This window comes from Eptesicus fuscus, chromosome 14 (genome assembly GCF_027574615.1).
Source record: "Eptesicus fuscus isolate TK198812 chromosome 14, DD_ASM_mEF_20220401, whole genome shotgun sequence".
In the NCBI taxonomy this organism is placed as follows: Eukaryota; Metazoa; Chordata; class Mammalia; order Chiroptera; family Vespertilionidae; genus Eptesicus; species Eptesicus fuscus.
The window spans coordinates 77,412,978-77,433,035 of NC_072486.1; the positions used below are offsets into that span (position 1 = coordinate 77,412,978).

Here is a 20,058-nt window from a genome sequence, read left to right on the forward strand (position 1 = left end):
GAGGATATTTTTCAGAAATGTATGCTGGACATAAAGATCTGAAAGAAAGTAAGAATCAGAAATATTTTTGATCAATTTATTTGTTTAATAAATAGTTATTGAGAACCCCTCTATGTACAGTATTGTGTTTGTCCCAGGTAATAAGGGAAATGCAAGGCACAATTGGTCCTATCATCATCACAAAGCTCAGAACCAAAAGGGGCATAGTAAAAAAAAAAAAAAGCAAACAGCTTCTTATTGTAGTATGTGTTCTATAGGAACCCCTGGGAATGTGATTAGAGCAAATAGCAAGTTGTTTTTGGTGATGGTGTTGGGGGAAGAAGCATTGGAGAGAATAAAAAATAAAATTTAGTTTTAAAAAAGCACTTGATTATAGAGGAGAAAAGGAATTGGAGATGAAATGATTGGTTAGGAGTTTTAAGCATGGCAAACAAATAAAAGTGGCTTGAAGGTGGAGATAATGGATAATTTTGCATGTTTTGGAGGTAGAATCCATAGGAGTTGATGGTAGACTGATGAGCAAGTGAGGAAAGAGGAGACTCAGCTGACTCCAAGATTCTGTAGCAGTCACTGGCTGACTGGTGATGACATCTACCTAAATGGGGGCAGAATCATTTACATAGTCTGGAGTTTGGGGTTGGGAGATGGTCAAGGGTTTCATTTTGGCCGAGTTCTGTTTGAGATGCCCATGAACTTGCCCAAATGGGAAGCTGAATGGGATATAAAAGTTCAAAATTCTGAGGAGGGTCTAGGCTATGAGGACATACAAATGCCATTCAAAGCAATAATTTACTGAATGGATGGGGAAGGGTGCCCAGAACCAGAGCTGAGGAAGCACTTGAAATATGTTCCTGCAGAGAAAAAACAACAAGTGAAAATAAAACTGACAATGGGGAGGTGAGAAGTGTTGGGAAATAGGGAAGGTGAAATCAAGTAGCAAGTTTATGGAAAATAAAAAATAAAAACTGTTGGCTGCATGAGGTTTTGGTTTTCAGTTACTATCCATTTTCTTAAAATGAGTTCTGTTTCTTATCTACAGAAATTTAAACCACGATGGCAGCTCAATTGGACATAAGTCCTTTCAACTTCAGTGAACCCAGGACCGGCCATGGTGAGAGGGTGCTTGGGTTCCCCAGGCCAGATGGGACGGAGGGAACCTGGCAGTGGGTTGTCTTGTCTCTCTGCTAGTCCCCATCTGAGCAAGAACCAACAAAATATTTCCAACCTTATTTTATAATTTCTCTTAATTGACTCAGCTCTTGCTTTCTCACAATCTTCTGCACTGTCTCCTCGTGACACTGCATAACCTCTAGAGCAGTGGTTCTCAACCTTTCTAATGCCGCAATCTTTAATACAGTTCCGCATGTTGTGGTTCCCCCCCAACCATAAAATTATTTTCGTTGCTACTTCATAACTGTAATTTTGCTACTGTTATGAAATGTAATGTAAATATCTGTGTTTTCCGATGGTCTTAGGCAACCCCTGACAGCTGTTCTCAATCTGTGGGTCGAGACTCCTTTCACAGGGGTCACCTAAGACAATAGGAAAACACAGTTTACATTATGATTCATAACAGTAGCAAAATTATAGTTATGAAGTAGCAACGAAAATAGTTTTATGGCTGGGGGTCACCATAACATGAGGAACTGTATTAAAGGGTCATGGGATTAGGAAGGTTGAGAACCACTGCTCTAAAGGAAGAGAGGTTAAAGTATCCTGATTGATCCCAGGCTGATGAGGATTCTATTTCCCTACATCCTATGATGTGGACACATCAGAAGGGCCAGTGGTAGCCTCTCTGGCTGTTTTTCTGTCACTCTCTTCAGCCTGAGAGAGGACTGGGAAGGAGGAACATGAGAGGAATTTATTTATTCAGGTCCATAATTCGCAGGCTCCTGGAGGCCTCGCTACCAACAAATTCAATAGACTGGCTCACTCAGTCACTCACACACCCTCTTTTTACTCTCTTATCTATAGAAATCAACTATATCAGTAGAAATTCTGTTGTGCTGTGCTCTGCTCTCAATACCCTTCCGTTGACTGGGAGGCCCTGTGCTTTGCTCTCAGCACGCTGCCAGGACCCCTATAGGCACCATGGTCTTCTCTCAGCACCCAATCGGGAGCCTGGGAGGAAGTGCATCTGCTGTCAGTACCCTACCATGAGTTCGGGAGGCACTGTACTCTACTCTCAGCACATTGCCGGGAGGCCAGTAATCACTGACTCTGCTCTCAGCATCCTGCCGGGAGCTTGGGACACACTGACTCTGCTCTGAGCACCCTGCCGGGAGCCAGGCAGGCACTGTGCTCTATTCTCAGTACCCTGTCAGGCGCCTAGGAAGCACCTTGCTCTGCTCCCCGCCTGAAACCGAGAGCCTGTGAGGCACTGACTCTGCCCTCAGCAACCTGCCGGGAATACGGGAGGCACTCACTACTCTCAGCACCCAATTTGGAGACAGGGAGCCACTGACTCTGTTCTCAGCACCCTGCCGGGAGCCCTGGAAGCACTGACTCTGCTCTCAGCACCCTTCGGAGAACAGGGGAGCCACTGACTTTACTCTCAACACCCAATTTGGAAACAGGGACCCACCGACTCTTCTCAGCACCCTGCCGGGAGACTGGAAAGCACTGACTCTGCTTTCATCACCATGCTGCGAGCCCGGGAGGCACTGTGCTCTGCACTCAGCACCAAACTGAAAGCCTGGGAGGCACTGACTCTGCTCTCAGCACCCTGCTGCAAACCCGGGAGGCACTGTGCTCTGCTCTCAGCATCTTGCAGGTAGGTTGGGAGCCACTGTGCTCTGCTCTCCGCACCCTGCTGGGAGCCTGAGGGGCACCATGCTCTGCCCTCGGCACCCAACCGGGAGCCTGGGAGGCAATGACTATGCTCTCAGCACCCTGCTGGGAGTCTGGGAAGCACCGTGATCTGCTCTCAGCACCCTGCCAGGAGTCCAGGAGGCACTGACTGCTCTCAGCACTCTGCCGGGAACACGGGAGGAACTGATTCTGCTTTCAGCACCCAATTTGAAGACAGGGAGCCACTGACTTTGCTCTCAGCACCCTGCTGGGAGCACGGGAGGCACTGACTCTGATCTCAGCACCCTGCCTGGAGCCCGGGAGGCGCTGTGCTCTGCTCTCAGCACCCTTCTGTTGACTGGGAGGCACTGTGCTTTGCTCTCAGTATGCTGCCAGGACCACTATAGGCACCGTGCTCTTCTCTCAGCACCCAATCAGCAGCCTGGGAGGAAGTGACTCTGCTTTCAGTCACTTCAGTCACTCCTCCCTGCCAGGAGCTCGGGAGGCACTGTACTCTACTCTCAGCACATTGCCGGGAGGCCAGTAATCACTGACTCTGCTCTCAGCACCCTGCCGGAAGGTTGGGACACACTGACTCTGCTCTGGGCACCCTGCCGGGAGCCAGCCAGGCACTGTGCTCTACTCTCAGCACCCTGTTGGGTGCCTAGAAGGCACCTTGCTCTGCTCTCTGCCTGAAACCGAGAGCCTGGGAGGCACTCACTCTGCTATCAGCACCCTGTGGGATGCTCGGGATGCACCGTGCTCTGCTCTTAGCAGCCTGCTGGGAGCCCGGGATGCACTGACTCTGCTCTCAGTACCCTGCCGAGAGCCTGAGAGGCACCATGCTCTTATCTCGGCACACAAGCAGGAGTCTGGGATTTACTGACTATGCTCTCTGCACCCTGCTGGGAACTTGTGAGGCACCGTGCTCTCCTCTAAGCACCCTGCTGGGAGTCCAGGAAGCACTGACTCTGTCTCAGAACCCTGCCGGGAGCCCGGGAGGCACTGTGCTCTGCTTTCAGCACCCAACCCGAAGCTTGGGAGGCACTAACTATGCTCTCAGCACACTGCTGGGAGACCTGAACGCACTATGCACTACTCTCAGCACCCTGCCGGGAACCCAAGAGGCACTGTCTCTGCTCTCAGCACCCAACCAGGAGCCTGGAAGTCACTGAATCTGGTCTTAGCACCCTGCTGAAAGCCAGGGAGGCACCATGCTCTGCTCTCAGCACCCAATCGGGAGCCTGGGAGGAACTGACTCTGCTCTCAGTACCCTGCCAGGAGATCGGTAGGCACTGTACTCTGCTCTCAGCACATAGCCGGGAGGCAAGTAGTCAATGACTCTGCTCTCAGCACCCTGCCGGGAGCTTGGGATGCAATGACTCTGCTCTGAGCACCCCGCCGAGAAACCAGAAGGCACCGTGCTCTACTCACAGCCCCCTGCCTCCCTGTATCCAAATTGGGTGCTAAGAGTAGAGTCAGTGGCTCCCTTTGTTCCCATCAGGGTGCTGAGAGCAGAGTCAGTGCCTCCTGGGCTCCCGGCAGGGGGCTGAGAGCAGAGTCAGTGGCTCCCTGTCTCCAAATTGGGTGCTGAGAGCAGAGTCAGTGCCTCCAGGGCTCCTGTTTTAGTGCTGAGAGCATAGTCAGTAACTCCCAGACTCTTGGTTGTGTGCAGAGAGAAGAGCACGGTGCCTCTCAGGCTCTCGGCAGGGTACTGAGAGCAGACTCAGTGCCTCCCGGGCTCCGGGCAAGCTGCTAAGAGCAGAGCACGGTGCATCCTGAGCATCCCACAGGGTGCTGATAGCAGAGTGAGTGCCTCCCAGGTACCCAGTTGGGTGCTGAGGGCAGAGTCAGTGCCTCACGGGCTCTCGGTTTCAGGCAGAGAGCAGAGCAAGGTGCTTTCTAGTCACCCAACAGGGTGCTGAGAGTAGAGCACAGTGCCTACCTGGCTCCCGGCAGGGTGCTCAGAGCAGAGTCAGTGTGTCCCAAGCTCCCGGCAGGGTGCTGAGAGCAGAGTCAGTGATTACTGGCCTCCCGGCAATGTGCTGAGAGTAGAGTACAGTGCCTCCCGAGCTCCTGGCAGGGTACTGAAAGCAGAGTCACTTCCTCCCAGGCTCCCGATTGGGTGCTGAAAGAAGAGCACGGCGCCTATAGGGGTCCCTGCAGCGTGCTTAGAGCAAAGCACAGTGCCTCCCAGTCAATGGAAGGGTGCTGAGAGCAGAGCACAGCACCTCCAGGGCTTCAGGCCGGATGCTGAGACCAGAGTCAGTGCCTCCCGTACTCCCGGCAGGGTGCTGAGAGCAAAGTCAGTGGCTCCCTTTGTTCCCAGGAGGGTGCTGAGAGCAGAGTCAGTGCCTCCCGGGCTCCCAGTTTGGTGCTGAAAGCAGAGCACGGTGCATCCCGGGCTCACGGCAGGTTGCTGAGAGCAGAGTCAGTGCTTCCCAGCCTCCCGGCAGGGTGCTGAGAACAGAGTCAGTGGCTCCCTGTATCCAAATTGGGTGCTAAGAGTAGAGTCAGTGGCTCCCTTTGTTCCCAGCAGGGTGTTGAGAGCAGAGTCAGTGCCTCTTGGGCTCCCGGCAGGGGGCTGAGAGCAGAGTCAGTGGCTCCCTGTCTCCAAATTGGGTGCTGAGAGCAGAGTCAGTGCCTCCAGGGCTCCCGTTTCAGTGCTGAGGGCAGAGTCAGTAACTCTGCTCTCAGTACCCTGCCGAGAGCCTGAGAGGCACCGTGTTCTTCTCTCTGCACACAACCAAGAGTCTGGGAGTTACTGACTATGCTCTCAGCACCCTGCTGGGAACTTGTGAGGCACCGTGCTCTCCTCTAAGCACCCTGCTGGGAGTCCAGGAAGCACTGACTCTGTCTCAGAACCCTGCCGGGAGCCCGGGAGGCACTGTGCTCTGCTTTCAGCACCCAACCCGAAGCTTGGGAGGCACTAACTATGCTCTCAGCACACTGCTGGGAGACCTGAACGCACTATGCACTACTCTCAGCACCCAATTGGGATCCTGGGAGGAACTGACTCTGCTCTCAGTACCCTGCCAGGAGATCGGTAGGCACTGTACTCTGCTCTCAGCACCCTGCCGGGAGCTTGGGACACAATGACTCTGCTCTGAGCACCCTGCTGGGAACCCAGAAGGCACCGTGCTCTACTCTCAGCCTCCTGCCAGGAGCACAGGAGGCACTGACTCTTCCCTCAGCAACAAAACAGGAGCCCGGGAGGCACTGACTCTGCTCTCAGCACCCAATTTGGAGACAGGGAGCCACTGACTCTGCTCTAAGCACCCTGCCGGGAGCCCGGGAGGCATTGACTCTGCTCTCAGCACCCTGCCGGGAACAAAGGGGGCACTGACTCTACTCTTAGCAACCAATTTGGATACAGGGAGCCACTGACTCTGTTCTCAGAACCCTGCCGGGAGGCCGGGAGGCACTGACTCTGCTCTCAGCAACCTGCGGTGAGCCCGGGATACACCGTGCTCTGCTTTCAGCACCCAACTGGGAACTTGAGAGACACTGACTCTGCTCTCAGCACCCTGCCGGGAACAAAGGGAGGCACTGACTCTACTCTCAGCACCCAATTTGGAGACATGGAGCCACTGACTCTGTTCTCAGCACCCTGCCGGGAGGGCGGGAAGCACTGACTCTGCTCTCAGCAGCCTGCTGTGAGCCTGGGATGCACCGTGCTCTGCTCTCAGCACCCAACGGTGAGCATGGGAGGCACTGACTCTGCTCTCAGCACCCAATTTGGAGACAGGGAGCCACTGACTCTGCTCTCAGCGACCTGCCGGGAATATGGAAGGCACTCACTACTCTCAGCACCCACTGTGGAGACAGGGAGCCACTGACTCTTCTCAGCACCCTGCCAGGAGCCTGGGAAGCACTGACTCTGCTTTCATCACCATGCTGCGAGCCCAGGAGGCACTGTGCTCTGCTCTCAGCAACCAACTGAAAGCCTGGGAGGCACTGACTCTGCTCTCAGCACCCTTCTGACACCACACCACAACTTAGTTCCCTAACACCTCAACCATTTCTTTAGCAATCAATTTGGTAGATAGCTGGGCAGTCCTTGGATTTGCAAAACTGGGCTCAACTCAGCCAGACATGGTTATGCACCAGTAGTAAGCTGGTGATTAAGTACACAACTGGATAATTTTTCTATCTAATAAAAGAGTAATAGGCAAACTGACCATCACTCCAACCCTCAAGATGGCTGCCCCCATGTGGTGAAAGATGGCTGACCCCCTGTGGGAACAAGATGGCCAACACAAGATGGCCTGCAGGGGAGGGCAGTTGGGGGTGATCAGGCCAGCAGAGGAGGGCAGTTGGGGGTGAATAGGCCAGCAGGGGAGGGCAGTTGGGGGTGAACAGACTGGCAGAGGAGGGCAGTTTGGAATGACCAGGCCCATAGAGGAGGAAAGTTGGGGGAGACCAGGCTAGCAGGGGAGGGCAGTTTGGGGTGACCATGTGGGCAAAAGATGGCTGCTACAACATGGTCTGAAGGTGAGGGCAGTTGGGGGCAATCAGTCCAGCAGGAGAGGGCAGTTAGGGGTGACCAGGCCAGCAGAGTAGGGCAGTTGGGGGCGACCAGGTCGGCAGAGGACAGCAGTTGGGGGCAGACCAAGCCTATAAGGGAGGGCAGTGGAGGGGGACTAGGCCTGCAGGGAAGGACTGTTAGGGGGAACCCAGGTTTGCAGGGGAGGGCAGTTGGAGGTGACCAGGCCAGCAGGGGAGGACAGTTGGTGGCATTCAGGCCAGCAGGGGAGGGCAGGTAGGGATGACCAGGCCAGCAGAGGAGGGCAGTGGGGTGACCAGGCCGGCAGAGGATGGTAGTTGGCAGAGACCAGGCCAGCAGGGGAGGACAATAGGGGGGAACCAGGCCTGTAGGTGAGGGCAGTTGGGACAACCAGGCCTGCAGGGGAGGGCAGTTGTGGAATATCAGGCCTTCTGAGGAGGGCAGTTGGGGGAGACCAGGCCAGCAGGGGAGGGCAGTTACGGGGACCCGGCCTTCAGGGGAGGGCAGTTGGGGGCAACCAGGCTGGCAAGGAGTCCCAAATTGGAGAGGGTGCAGGCTGGGCTGAGGGACAAACACCCCCATGGATGAATTTTGTGCACCAGGCTTCTAGTTCTTTAGATAAAATTTATTGATGTAACATTGTTTAATAACTTTATATAAGTTTCAGGTGTAAAATTATATAATATGTCATCTGTGTATTACTTTCTCTACTCACCACCCAAAACCTTGTCTCCTTCCATTACCATATATTTTATTCCTTTTACCTCTTTAACATTTCCCCACCCCTCATTCCCTCTGGTAACCACCATATTGTTGCCTGTAACTATGAGTTTCTTTGTTCCCTTGTTGTTTTCTACTTTATATTCTATACTAGAGGCCCGGTGCACGAAATTCGTGCACGGAGGGGGGTTCTCCCTCAGCCCAGCCTGTACCCTCTCCAATATGAGACCCCTTGAGGGATGTCCGACTGCCCGTTTAGGCCCGATCCCAATGGGATCGGGCCTAAACGGGCAGTCGGACATCCCTCTCACAATCCAGGACTGCTGGCTCCCAACTGCTTGCCTGCCTGCCTTCCTGATTGGCCCTAACCGCTTCTGCCTGCCAGCCTGATCACCCCCTAACCACTCCGCTGCCAGCCTGATTGATGCCTAACAGCTCCCCTGCCAGCCTGTTTGCCCCCAACTTCCCTCCTCTGCCGGCCTGGTCACTCCTAACTGCCCTCTCCTGGAGGGTTGATCACCTCCAACTGCCCTTTCTTGCAGGCCTGGTCCCTCTCAACTGCCCTCCCTTGCAGGGCTGATCCCTCACAACTGCCCTCCCTTGCAGGCCGGGTGCCTCCCAACTGCCCTCTCCTGCTGGCCATCTTGTGGTGGCCATCTTGTGTCCACATGGGGGCAGGATCTTTGACCACATGGGGGCAGCTATATTGTGTGTTGCAGTGATGATCAATCTGCATATTATTCTTTTATTAGATAGGATAAAGGCCTGGTACAGGGGTGGGGGCCAGCTGGTTTGCCCTGAAGGGCGTCCCAGATCAGGTGGGGTTTCCCTTGGGGTGTGGGGCGGCCTGAGCGAGGGGCCTGTGGTGGTTTGCAGGCAGGCCACGCCCCCTGGTAACCCAAGCGGAGGCCCTGGTATCTGGAATTTATTTTCCTTCTACAATTGAAACTTTGTAGCCTGGAGCAGAGCCAAGCCAAGCCTGGGGCTCCCTCCGAGGCCGCAGCCATTGTGTTGGGGTTATAATTGAAACTTTGTTGCCTTAAGCAGGTGAGCCCGGCCAGGGTGTGTGAAAAGCTTTGCTTCCCCTGTTGCCAGCGGCAACCCTGGCCTGCTCTCTCAAGCTCCATTCTGTCGCCATTTGTTTGAATTTGTTTACCTTCTATAATTGAAACTTTGTAGCTTGAGTGGAGGCTTAGGCCTGGAAATGGCAGGCGGAAAGCTTGGCCTCCTCTGTTACCTAGGAAACCTTGCTCTCTGTGGCTGTAGCCATCTTGGTTTGGGTTAATTTGCATACTCGCTCTGATTGGATGGTGGGCGTGGCTTGTGGGTGTGTCGGGGGTATGGTCAATTTGCATATTTGTCTATTATTAGATTAGATGTGAGTGAAATCATTTAGTTTTTGTCCTTTGTTCATCTGACTTATTTTGCTTACCATAATACTTTCAAGATCCGGCAACTGGAAACTTTTGAAATGGATAGCTCCATGGCCATAAATAGTAGTTAGCAGACTCTTGGGCAGGCTAGGGTGATAGGGATAACCAGTCTTTGTGCCCTTCATCATCAATCAGTTGTAGGGTTCTGAAGAACAAGAGACAGAGAGCCACAGCACATCAGCACTTTTGGAGTCTACTAGCATCACGATTTTACTGCCCTATTATCTAGAGCAAGTCGCAGGGTCCACCCAGATGCAAGGGGTGGAGAAACAGACTCAGATCCTTGTGTAAAGCCCTGCAGATCCACATGATAAAGAGGCATGTGTACAGAGATGAGATTAATTCATGGGTATATTTCAGTCTATCACACAAACTGCCAGCATTGGCAAATGGTTGCAGTGTTGGGGCTACCTTTGATGACTTTTCTTTGCATCTCCCATGATTTTCCTACATGTCTCTGAATGACCAACTAATGCCCTCCAGATAGCCTTAGGTTGGAGTCTTCCACTGTGGTGCTAGCTAAACAATATTTTGAACTCCCACCTGCATTTTATCTTCATCTTAACCATCATAATAGCTACTGCTCTCAGCTTCTGGAAATTTACTTCTATCACCCCAGAATTCTGGTTATCAAATGTGGGATATTCTGCCTTAGGAATGGTTTTTCTAATCTCTCTTCTGTTTGATTGATATTTTTTAAAAATCACTCCAATGTACAAAATAGAAAAAGAGGGAATAATGGAAATAAAGAGATAGGTTAGGGGATTGCTGACTCATGGAAGGTGATGGTAGCTTGGGCTAGTGTGATGGTCTTCAAAATGGAGAGAAGCAGTCAGATTTGTGGATGGAACCAGGAGAACTTGCCAGTGGGTCAGATCTGGAAATTAAGGGGAATAGAGGAATCCAGGGAGATTCCTAGTTTAGTTTGAGAAACTTGGTAAATGGTGATGATATCTCTGAAAAATAAAATGGAGTTTACAATCATGTCTGCAATATTGTCATTGTGGTGATGTATGCATCAACTCAAAGCAGAGACAGGTGGTTATAATACAGGATTCTTCCTGCAGGAATCAGTCTTATTCAAGGGCTGTACTGACAGAGTCTTCCTGCAGGGAGAAACAGGCTCTCAGATGTGCTTGTCACTTGACTTCTATATTCCCGGTCTGTGCTCAACAAATCCTGACAACTTCAACTTTATAGATACATGAAAGAGATAAGCAGAGAATTACTGACTAGAAAGAGGGAAAGAGCTATGAAGATGATTTGACATAGTGATCTCTAAAACATTCAGGTGATAGGCTATGCTATTCTGTTATTAACTTCCAGGTGGCCTAAGAAATAGACATGTTTAACCAAGTGAAACTAACAAAGTGTATACCAATACTACTCTGTATGAGTTGTTATTACTTATTTATGTATCAATGGATTTTAGAGTAACTCCAAAGAACTGTCACTACCTTCTGGATAGAAGTATTTTAAATATTAATTTAAGGTAGGAAAACTTCATTAGATTTCCACACTAAGGTCATAATTTAAAAGTAAGGTATTTTGTTCTTTGGTTCAGAATCCCTGAGGAGATGGCTGCACATGTGAAATATGAAGAAATACTTTGCCATTTTCTCCCCTGCAAGGGTGGGATGGCTCGAATCACCCACCTGCCTGGCTTCTTAATGGGAAAAATAAATGTTCCATTTTGGATATAAATTTGGGGAAGGAGATCTTCCATTGTGATGTCCCAAAGTCAGATTTTGAGTTACTTCCTACATTAGCTTATGAGGAACAGTTACCACCAGCAGCTCAGAATTCTCCATGGGTACTTATCTTCCAAAGGTCAGAGAGAGAAGCCAAGAGACTCATGAGAAGTTGCTAGCATTCCCCAAGTAACGCCGGTGGTCTTGATCCAGCATTTAGAAGAGTTCTGGAAATGTGGAGAAAGGGCTGTGCATAAATTAATAATGAATCCAGAGACTAAACATAATTTTCAAAGGCATTTGCAGAAGGAGGGGAGGCAGAGGAGCTTGGCTGAAGAAACCAAGTCCTCCTTGTCTCAGAAGAACTTGTCCTAAGGCAAGGTGGAGATATATACATCAAAGGGTAGGGTTTCAAACAGAATCCATTGTCAGAATGGGGGAGTTACCTCCAGCTATTCAGGTGTTTGGCCAGGAATAGGGAATAGCATTTAGATTAAGATGCCCTTAGATGTCTGGCAGTAAACAATCAATTTAATGCATCCTTTTCAGGTTTGGGGAAATGCCTTTAGCCATTCCCAACAGGCTATAACATATGTGACTCAGCCCTTGTTGAGTCTCCAAGTTCCACCAACCTTTCGATGAAACTCTTGCAGTTATGACATGCTGGAACTGTCTTCCAGCACCCAAGTCCTGCAGTAGGGAGGTGAGGCCCATGGGTTCCACAGATCTCCTATGAGCGCAGAGGTGGCTCACTGACAGGACACTAGTGGGCAATAGAGAAAAACCAGTGGGCGGGGCACTTGCAGTGGGAAATGTTGGAAGCAATCCTAATGCTGTGGTTTTGTTTTGTGATGTCCCAGGGTTTGGAAACCAAGATCCCAGAGATTCACAACTGTTATTTGTCTTAGTGGGTAAGACTGGAGCAGGAAAAAGTGCCACAGGGAACAGCATCCTTGGAAAGAAAGCATTTCATTCCAGCATTGCAGTAAAATCCATCACCAAGTTCTGTCAGAAAGAGAGCAGCACATGGAATGGGAGAGAAATTGTCTTTGAGGACACGCCTGGCATTTTCGACACCGAGGTACAGGATGCTGACACTCAAAGGGAGATTGCTAATTGCATCCTCCTGACCTCCCCTGGGCCTCATGCTGTGCTCCTGGTGGTCCCACTGGCCGGTACACAAAGGAAGAACAAAAGGCCATGAAGAAGATGCTATCAATGTTTAGACCCAAAGCCAGGAGATACATGATTCTCTTATTCACCCGGAAAGATGAATTGGATGGCATGGAGTTCCATGATTACTTAAAGGAAGCTCCACAAGGCATTCAAGATTTGATGGAGCAATTCAAGGATAGTCACTGTGAGTTTAACAATAAGGCAACAGGGGCTGAATAGGAGGCTCAGAGGACACAGCTGCTGGGATTGGTCCAGTGCATGGTGATGGGGAACCAAGGGGAATGCTATTCTAATAAGATGTACCAAAGGGCTGAGGTGGAGATTCAGAAACAAATTCAAATGATACAGGAACAATTCAGAGCAGAGCTCAAGAGAGAGAAGAGACAGTTAATAGTGGAGTATGAAGAGAAAATCAGAAAGCTGGAGGATAAACTGGAGCAAGAAAAGAGAAAGGTAGAAATGAAGATAGAACTGGCAGAAAGGGAGAGTCACTGTGTTTTAAGGCAGAAAAATGCCAGAGATGAAGTGGAGAGTCAGAAAAGGATGACTGACATAATCTTGAGAGTATTGGAGATTGCTTCCTTTTTTCTCATTTCTGTTCAAGAAAGATTAAGCTTAATGAAAATCTGTCTATGTTTCCTGCATATTTTCAAGTGTTCCTTCTCCATATTCTCATTCCCCAAAATCTGTTTCTATCTCTCACATTCTCAGGACTGGGTGTGTAGTGACGTTTCTTGTTCACTTAGTATATATTTCATTTATTCTACAGGGAGAGACACATTCTCAATTTGTAAAACTCCAAAGCAGAAAGTGTGGATAACCCCTATCTAGTGAATGCATGAGACCAAAAGATGGTGACTCCAAGCTTTCTGTATTTATTCCTAGTAAAAATTTCTCCTCTAGATTCTTTCTAAATTGGTGCACAATCTCCACCTGTGGCTTCTACTTCATATTTTCACCTTTGGAATGACAATGATCATTTTATCTATGTTGTTAGATAAATCAATTATTTACATTAGGTAATGGATAGCTAAAGATGCTTATAGAATTTCAGTCTTTCCATAAGAATGTTTGGATTTATTTTTGAATTACATTCTTATGGAAAGACTAAAATTTAATTTTATTGAATTACATTCTTATGGAAAGATTGAAATTGTTCCTTATCACCTGCCCACTGAAGAACAAAGATTTGTCTGAAAAACAGATTTCTCAGAACTCAACTAAGTGAAATGTCAGAAAGAGTAAAAGACAGATTCAACAGCTAAGAGAACAATGTTCAGTATATGCAGAGTTTCTGTAGATAGTCTTTGAGCAACACATATGAATATAGTTTCTGTAGATAGTCTTTGAGCAACACTTTACTGAATAACTAGTTCTGTCCTTTTCTTGTGACACCCACTGTTGCCACCACACTGCCATCACTCCACACCTTGATTCCTTACTGCAAGGTGGGTCATCCCCACACCATTGCCCCCACCCTTTAAAATTGTTTGTTCATTGTTACTATAATAAAACTTTTCTATTCTCTCGTATTTGTGCAAAAGTGGAATTTTTTTAATTTGGAAAATACCCCTAATATTTCTTGTAAAAACACTGAGATGAATTTCACTTTTTAATAATGTCAAGATGGTTATGGAGTTCGACTTGGTCTACCCCGAAGACCTTTCTTGTTTCTCCTGAAAGTTTGAACCATGTTCTTAACCCCTCTTCCCAGAAAAGACCACATTCTCCTTGGATTCATTCATTATTTCCTGAAAGAAATTATGTGCAACCAAGGTTTCTGATAACCATGTGGGCTTTCTGGTAAAAAAATAAAATAAAATAAAATAAAAACCTTTAGGTTCCAAAATGGCAGCAGTAAGTGGAAGATACACTGACACTCTCCCAGGACCAAACTGGAATTACAACTAAAAAACAAGGAAACACCATCCTGAATAATCAACTGTTGACTAGCTGGAGACTATGTTGATAACCAAGGATGGAAAGTGGAAACTCCATCAAGAATGGTAGAAAGTGTGAAGTCATGATAAGGCTGCCTTGGCTCCCACAGACTGCAACTGAAGATACCTAAGCTGTGAGGGTTCCTCAGCTGAGAACTCTGGAGTCTAAATCCCAAGATGAGTCCCTCACCCACAGCACCAGAACTGAGAAAGGTGCCCACATGACAACTGGTTGTGTAAAGCTGGAAATTCAGGTATCCTATTAAAGGACCAACACAGAAAATTTTGTGTGAAGCCACTCACCTTGGGCTCTGGCAAAGGGAGGGCTGTGTCGACTAGAGCCTTGTGAACAGAATCCAGGTTTGGGATAAGAGCTCATAAGGCAGCTGTCCTGGTTTCCTGTGCTGAGTAATTCCCTCATACTGCAGAGGACATCTTTCTCAGGTAGACATTTACCATCCAGGCAGCTTTTTCCTGAGGCGGGGGGGCAAGCAATTGCCCTACCCTGTTGGAAAACCTCTCCTCAACTCTGGAGTCAATAGCCTGAGACTAATCAAGACTGAATAAGGATCAAAAGAACAAAAATGGAGGCAGAGTACATGGATGCTCCCAGGAACAAACTGGAATTACAACTAAAATATAGGAAAACTTCCTGAATTATCAATGGAAGACTCACAGAAGAGAACCCTGACACCTGAGGACTGAAAGTGGAGACCACATAGAGACTGGTAGGAGGGGTGTAGGCTTGAAAAGATAGCAACTGAAGTCCCAGAAAGAAATGTCAGCTATGGGGGGTTGTCAATGAGAACTTGGGGATCTAAACCCCAAGCTGGCCTCCCCAGCAGAGAGCACTATAACTGAGAGGGTACCCACATAACATCTGGCTGTGAAAAGCAGCAGGGTTGCTGTCTGCCAGGGAGTGACCACTGAAAATTCAGGCACCCTCTTAAACGGCCAATGCACAAAATTCCCTGTGGAGCCACCCACCTTGTGCTCTGGTGGAGGGAGGGCAGAGTGAACTGAAGCCAGGATTGGTGGTTTGGGGGTTAGAGCTCAGATGTCAGACATCCCCAGTTTTCTGTGCTGAGTCATTTCTATACACAGCAGAGGACATCTTTCTGACACATACATTTGCCTTGCCTGGGGGGAAGACAGTTGACCCACTCTATTGGAAAACACCTTGCCCTGAGGCCACTTAAGAGATTAAAAATAGCCATTAGCCTCCAGGCAAAAACCTCAGCCCCACCACACCTTAGGACAATTTCCTTCGGCCATTCAAGTTGGAATCCTATCACTTGTAGGCAGAGGTGGTCCCTGGAGGCTTTGAGATTTTGCCTGATCTAATTATTCAGAAACAGTGTTTGACACTGTCCTGCACTAGAGGTTGAGGGGCATAGAGGATCTACCTAATTCATAGTCACAAATGCAGACAGTTAAATGAGGAGACAAAGAAACAACCCCCAAATGAACAAACAAGAGAATTTTCTAGAAGAGGAGATAGATGAAGCAGAGATAAAAATTTATCTGAGGTAGTGGCTCCTTGTGCCACTTGTAGTCCAGGAGGTTGAGCATGGTGAGCACAAGCAGCAGCACATAGCTCACGCACAGTGCTAATGCCTTCCTATGTAACACCTTCATTCTGAGCAGTGACAAGGGCCAGCAACAGCCTGGGCACTGGGACCTCAGCAGAAGCAAGGTGCATGTTGCATGGCCAGGAGCAACTGGGGAGACATTCCTGGGGACAGGGCTCCCAGCTGGCTGAGGCTCATCATAGGCACACTTGGGTTCCTTGGCATGGTGGAGGCAGCCCTGTAGCCCAGGAGGGGGATGCAGTGGGCCGGCTTTGGGCATGAGGACTGGGGCCATGGCTCCTAGGTGGACATGGAGGCAGCAGCGGCAGCTGGTCCTCAGCACCCAGGACTGGCTCTCCCATGGCAGCAGCTCCCAGAAAGGCCTGTGAGGCCTTTTCGTTGTGCTGCATAGTTTATGAGGTTTGGCAAGCAAGGATTCCTACAGATCAGGAGACCCTGGCCACTTCTTTGGTCTGAGGCTGCCAGCAGACTCAAAATTTTTAAAAAGAAAACAACTACAATAAATAAATAAATAAATAAATAAATAAATAAATAAATAAGAGACAAAATAGCGGTAGAATAGACCAATGTGTCCCGAGCCTTGTCCTGGAGCAAATAGAACAAGCAACTAAATCAAATAACATCCACCCTGAATTGGTGGAGTACACACAACTGATGATACAAGCCACAGCCGGGAAGGGCAGAGGACACCTGGAGAACAGTAAAATCAGGGATCTGGGCTGGAAAGAACTGTGAGACCTTCAAGCCCAGAGGTTCAGAGGCAAACCACATGGTACTGAGGCCACGTACTTTGGGACAGGCATAGCATAGCATCTGACTGTGGAAAGGATGTCCATAGGAATGGTGGCAGGGGATTCTAGATCTGCATCCACAGCCACAAAAGGCTGACCCCAGAAGGGGCAGCCTGGACGGCTGCCCAGGCCACACCATGCTATGAGGAGAGGGGCTCGCAATGGTGTAGCTCTTTCCCCACTTTTTTGGTCTTTGCTTTTGTTCACTGAGCCTAGTTCATAGGACCTTTCAAATACAGACACTCACCCGTGGCTGAGGTGCAGGTAGAAGTGTGGACTTGTGGAGTCTAGGGAGAGGAGAGGGTTGGAGAGAGATGGCTGTGAGTCTGGCACTGAGTCATACCTTACTTGTGGGGCCTAGGCAGCCATTTGTTCCTGAAGAGAAAGCCCATCCCTGCAGTCTCCAGGCAACCAATACAGCCACACCCAGACTACACCCTGAGTGGCACAAAAGATACAAAAAAAATCTGGAAGGTCCCTGAGAGTCCATAGGGAGTGGCTTAAAGAAAGGCCTTCAGTCCGAGCAACAAGAAACTGAGAAGTTGCAGACAGTACAGAAGAGTGGAATCTTAATTGGCAGAAAAACAGACACTTCACTTTTTCATTTTTATTTTATTTTATTATTATTTTGTTATATCTTTTTTCTTTTCTTTTTTCATTTGTTTATTTTCTATTTCTTTTCACATTATTTTTTCATCATTCTAATTTTTTATTCTATATTATAATTAATTTTTTAATTTATTATTATTTTTTCTTCTCTTTCTCTTTTTTCTTATCCACTCATCCTTTTTTTACTTCCTCTATACTGAACTGAGGTCCTCCCCATATTCATCCAATTCTTAACCTTACTTTCTGTATATAAAATTTTTGCACCAAATACCTCATCACTGGGCATTTGGTGTTTGTGTGTTTTGGTTTATCTTTTTGTTCTCTGGTGTTTTCTCCCTATATATATTATTTTTTCCTTTTTCTTCATTTTTCTTATTTTTCTTTTCTCTCATACCATTTTTTCTCTTTTTGATACCATGTGTGCTCTCTTATCTCTCCTCTAATGCTCTTTTCTCTGGTGATCACTTATATTGGGGTTATCAATGCTGTAAGTACATTCATGTTTTGTTCCTTTTGTGTCATGTCTTCATGAGTTGCATTTTGTCCTCTTTGGTCAATGTGGTAGATACTGAGCCACATAACCAGACACCTGGAGAGGAAACACCAACCATGAATGGATCAATAACACTCCAGACCCAACTACAGAGGCAGGAAGAAGGCGGCAGTGAGGGAGAGAGCATGAGTGAGTGAGGGAGCAAGAGAGGTGTGTGGACATAATGGGGTATGTGAGTGAGGCACAGTTAGATCCCACAGGACCTTCAGGGGCAGGCTACCAGGCTCACCTAACCAGGCAGCCTCTGTTATCATGGAAAACAGTCCTGGAATGGTCGGCTCTTCAGTAGAGGCCTTGCCTTTTTGAAGGGGAGAGCTGCTGTGGCTGGGAGCCCAGCCTCACCTGTACCCAGGGTGCCCTCAGATAACACCCAGGACTTGACAGCCACCCCCACCAGGGACCTGCTGCCTCAGCTCCGGTCCCATGGTCACCGAGACTCCAGCCACACCGGGCACGGGCTCCTATGAGTTCTGAAGCATGCTCCCTTCTGACCAGCCCAACACTTTAGCCAAAGGCACTATGACCATGCTAGCAGCTGCCATGTGAACAGCCCACTTCTATCCAAGGATCAGCAGCTCCACTAGCAGACCATCCCAAGCCAAGGAGCAGCAGCCTCATGTAGCTTGCCCCATATCCAAGGAACAGCATCGGTGTGAGCATCCCGCACCTCATCTGAGGAACAGTAGTCTTGCATGCAGCCCACCCCTGAATGAGGAGCAGCAGCCTTTTGAGCAGTCTTCCCCCCATCAAAAGCTCAGCAGGTGTGCAAACACCCCACCACTGTCCAAGGAGGAGCAGCCTCATGCAGCCCACCTCCGTCTGAGGAGCAGCAGCTGCATGCAGCCTGCACCGGTCTGAGGAACAGTGGCCACATGAGCAGCCAACCTCCATCCAAGAAGAATCAGCTTCACAAGCAGCCAACCCCTGTCCAAGGAGTAGCAGCCACACAAGCAGCCCGCCCACGGCCAAGAAGCAGCAGCCCCGCACAACCTGCCTCCGATTGAGCAGCAGCAGCGGCACACAGCTTGCACACATCTGAGGAGCAACAGCCACGTTAGCAGCCAACCTCCATCCAAGGATCAGCAGCTCCAGGAGAAGCTCATCCTCATCCAAGGAGCAGCAGCTATGCAAGTGCTCGCCAACTGTCAGAGGAGCAGCAGCTTTTCACAAAGCTCACCCACCTCCAAGGAGCAGCAGCCACCCCCATATGAGGATCAGCACTTGCGTGAGCAGTCTGCCCCCACCAGCAAGAGGAGCTACCATTGTTGTGAGCAGCACCCACCAGAGGAACTGGACCAATTGAGGAGCAGCTGCTTCCCGAGGAGCCACTGCTGCCGAAGGAGCAGCCCCTGCATGACTTGACACCTAGATCCTTCAGTGAGAGGAAAAAATGGAGAGACAAAGAAATCCCCAAAAGAAAGAAAAGGAAGAATCCCCAGAAAAGCATCTACATGAATCGGAGGCATGCAATATGTCAGAAAAAGAATTCAGGACAATGATCATACAGTTCCTAAACCAGATGGGTGAAAAATCAACAACTTATGTAAGAATCAAGAATAAATAAAGAGTGGCATAGCTGCAATAGAAAACACTATGAAAATTTTCAACAGTAGACTAGGAGAAGCAGAGGACCAAATTAGCAAATTAAAAGACAGGGAACCAAAACACACCCAAACTGTACTGCAATTAGAGAAAAACAATAAAAGTCAGGAGGATAATTTAAGAGAGCTTTGGAACAACAAGAAGTGAATCAACATATGAATAATAGGGGTGCCAGAATGACAGGAAGAGGAACAAGGATTAGAAAACCTATTTGAAGAAATAATGTCAGAAAACTTCCTTGATGTGGGGAAGAAAAAAGTCACACAAGCACAGAGAGTCCCAAACAAGATGAACCCAAAAAGACCCACACCAAGACACATAGTAATTACAATGGCAAATGTTCAGGACAAAGAGAGAATTTAAAGGCTGCAAGAGAGAGAAAGAAATTTATGTACAAGGGATGTCCCATTAGATTATCAACTGATTTCTCAACAGAAACACATCAGGCTAGAAAGGAATAGAAGGGAATTTACAAAGTGATGCAAAGCAAGGGACTGAATCCAGGAATACTCTATGTAGCAATGCTATCATTCAAAATTGAAGGGGAAATAAGGAACTTCACAGACAAAAAAACAAAAAACAAAACAAAACAAAACAAAACAAAAAAAAAAACTGAGGGAGTTTATCACTACCAAACCAGCAATGAAAGAA

At 48.5% G+C, this 20,058-nt stretch overlaps 1 pseudogene; it reads left to right on the forward strand.

Annotated features, from left to right (window-relative positions):
* The first annotated feature begins 1,053 nt into the window (after window positions 1-1,053).
* On the forward strand, window positions 1,054-12,933 carry LOC103304679 (GTPase IMAP family member 4-like; annotated as a pseudogene).
* Window positions 12,934-20,058: the final 7,125 nt, after the last annotated feature.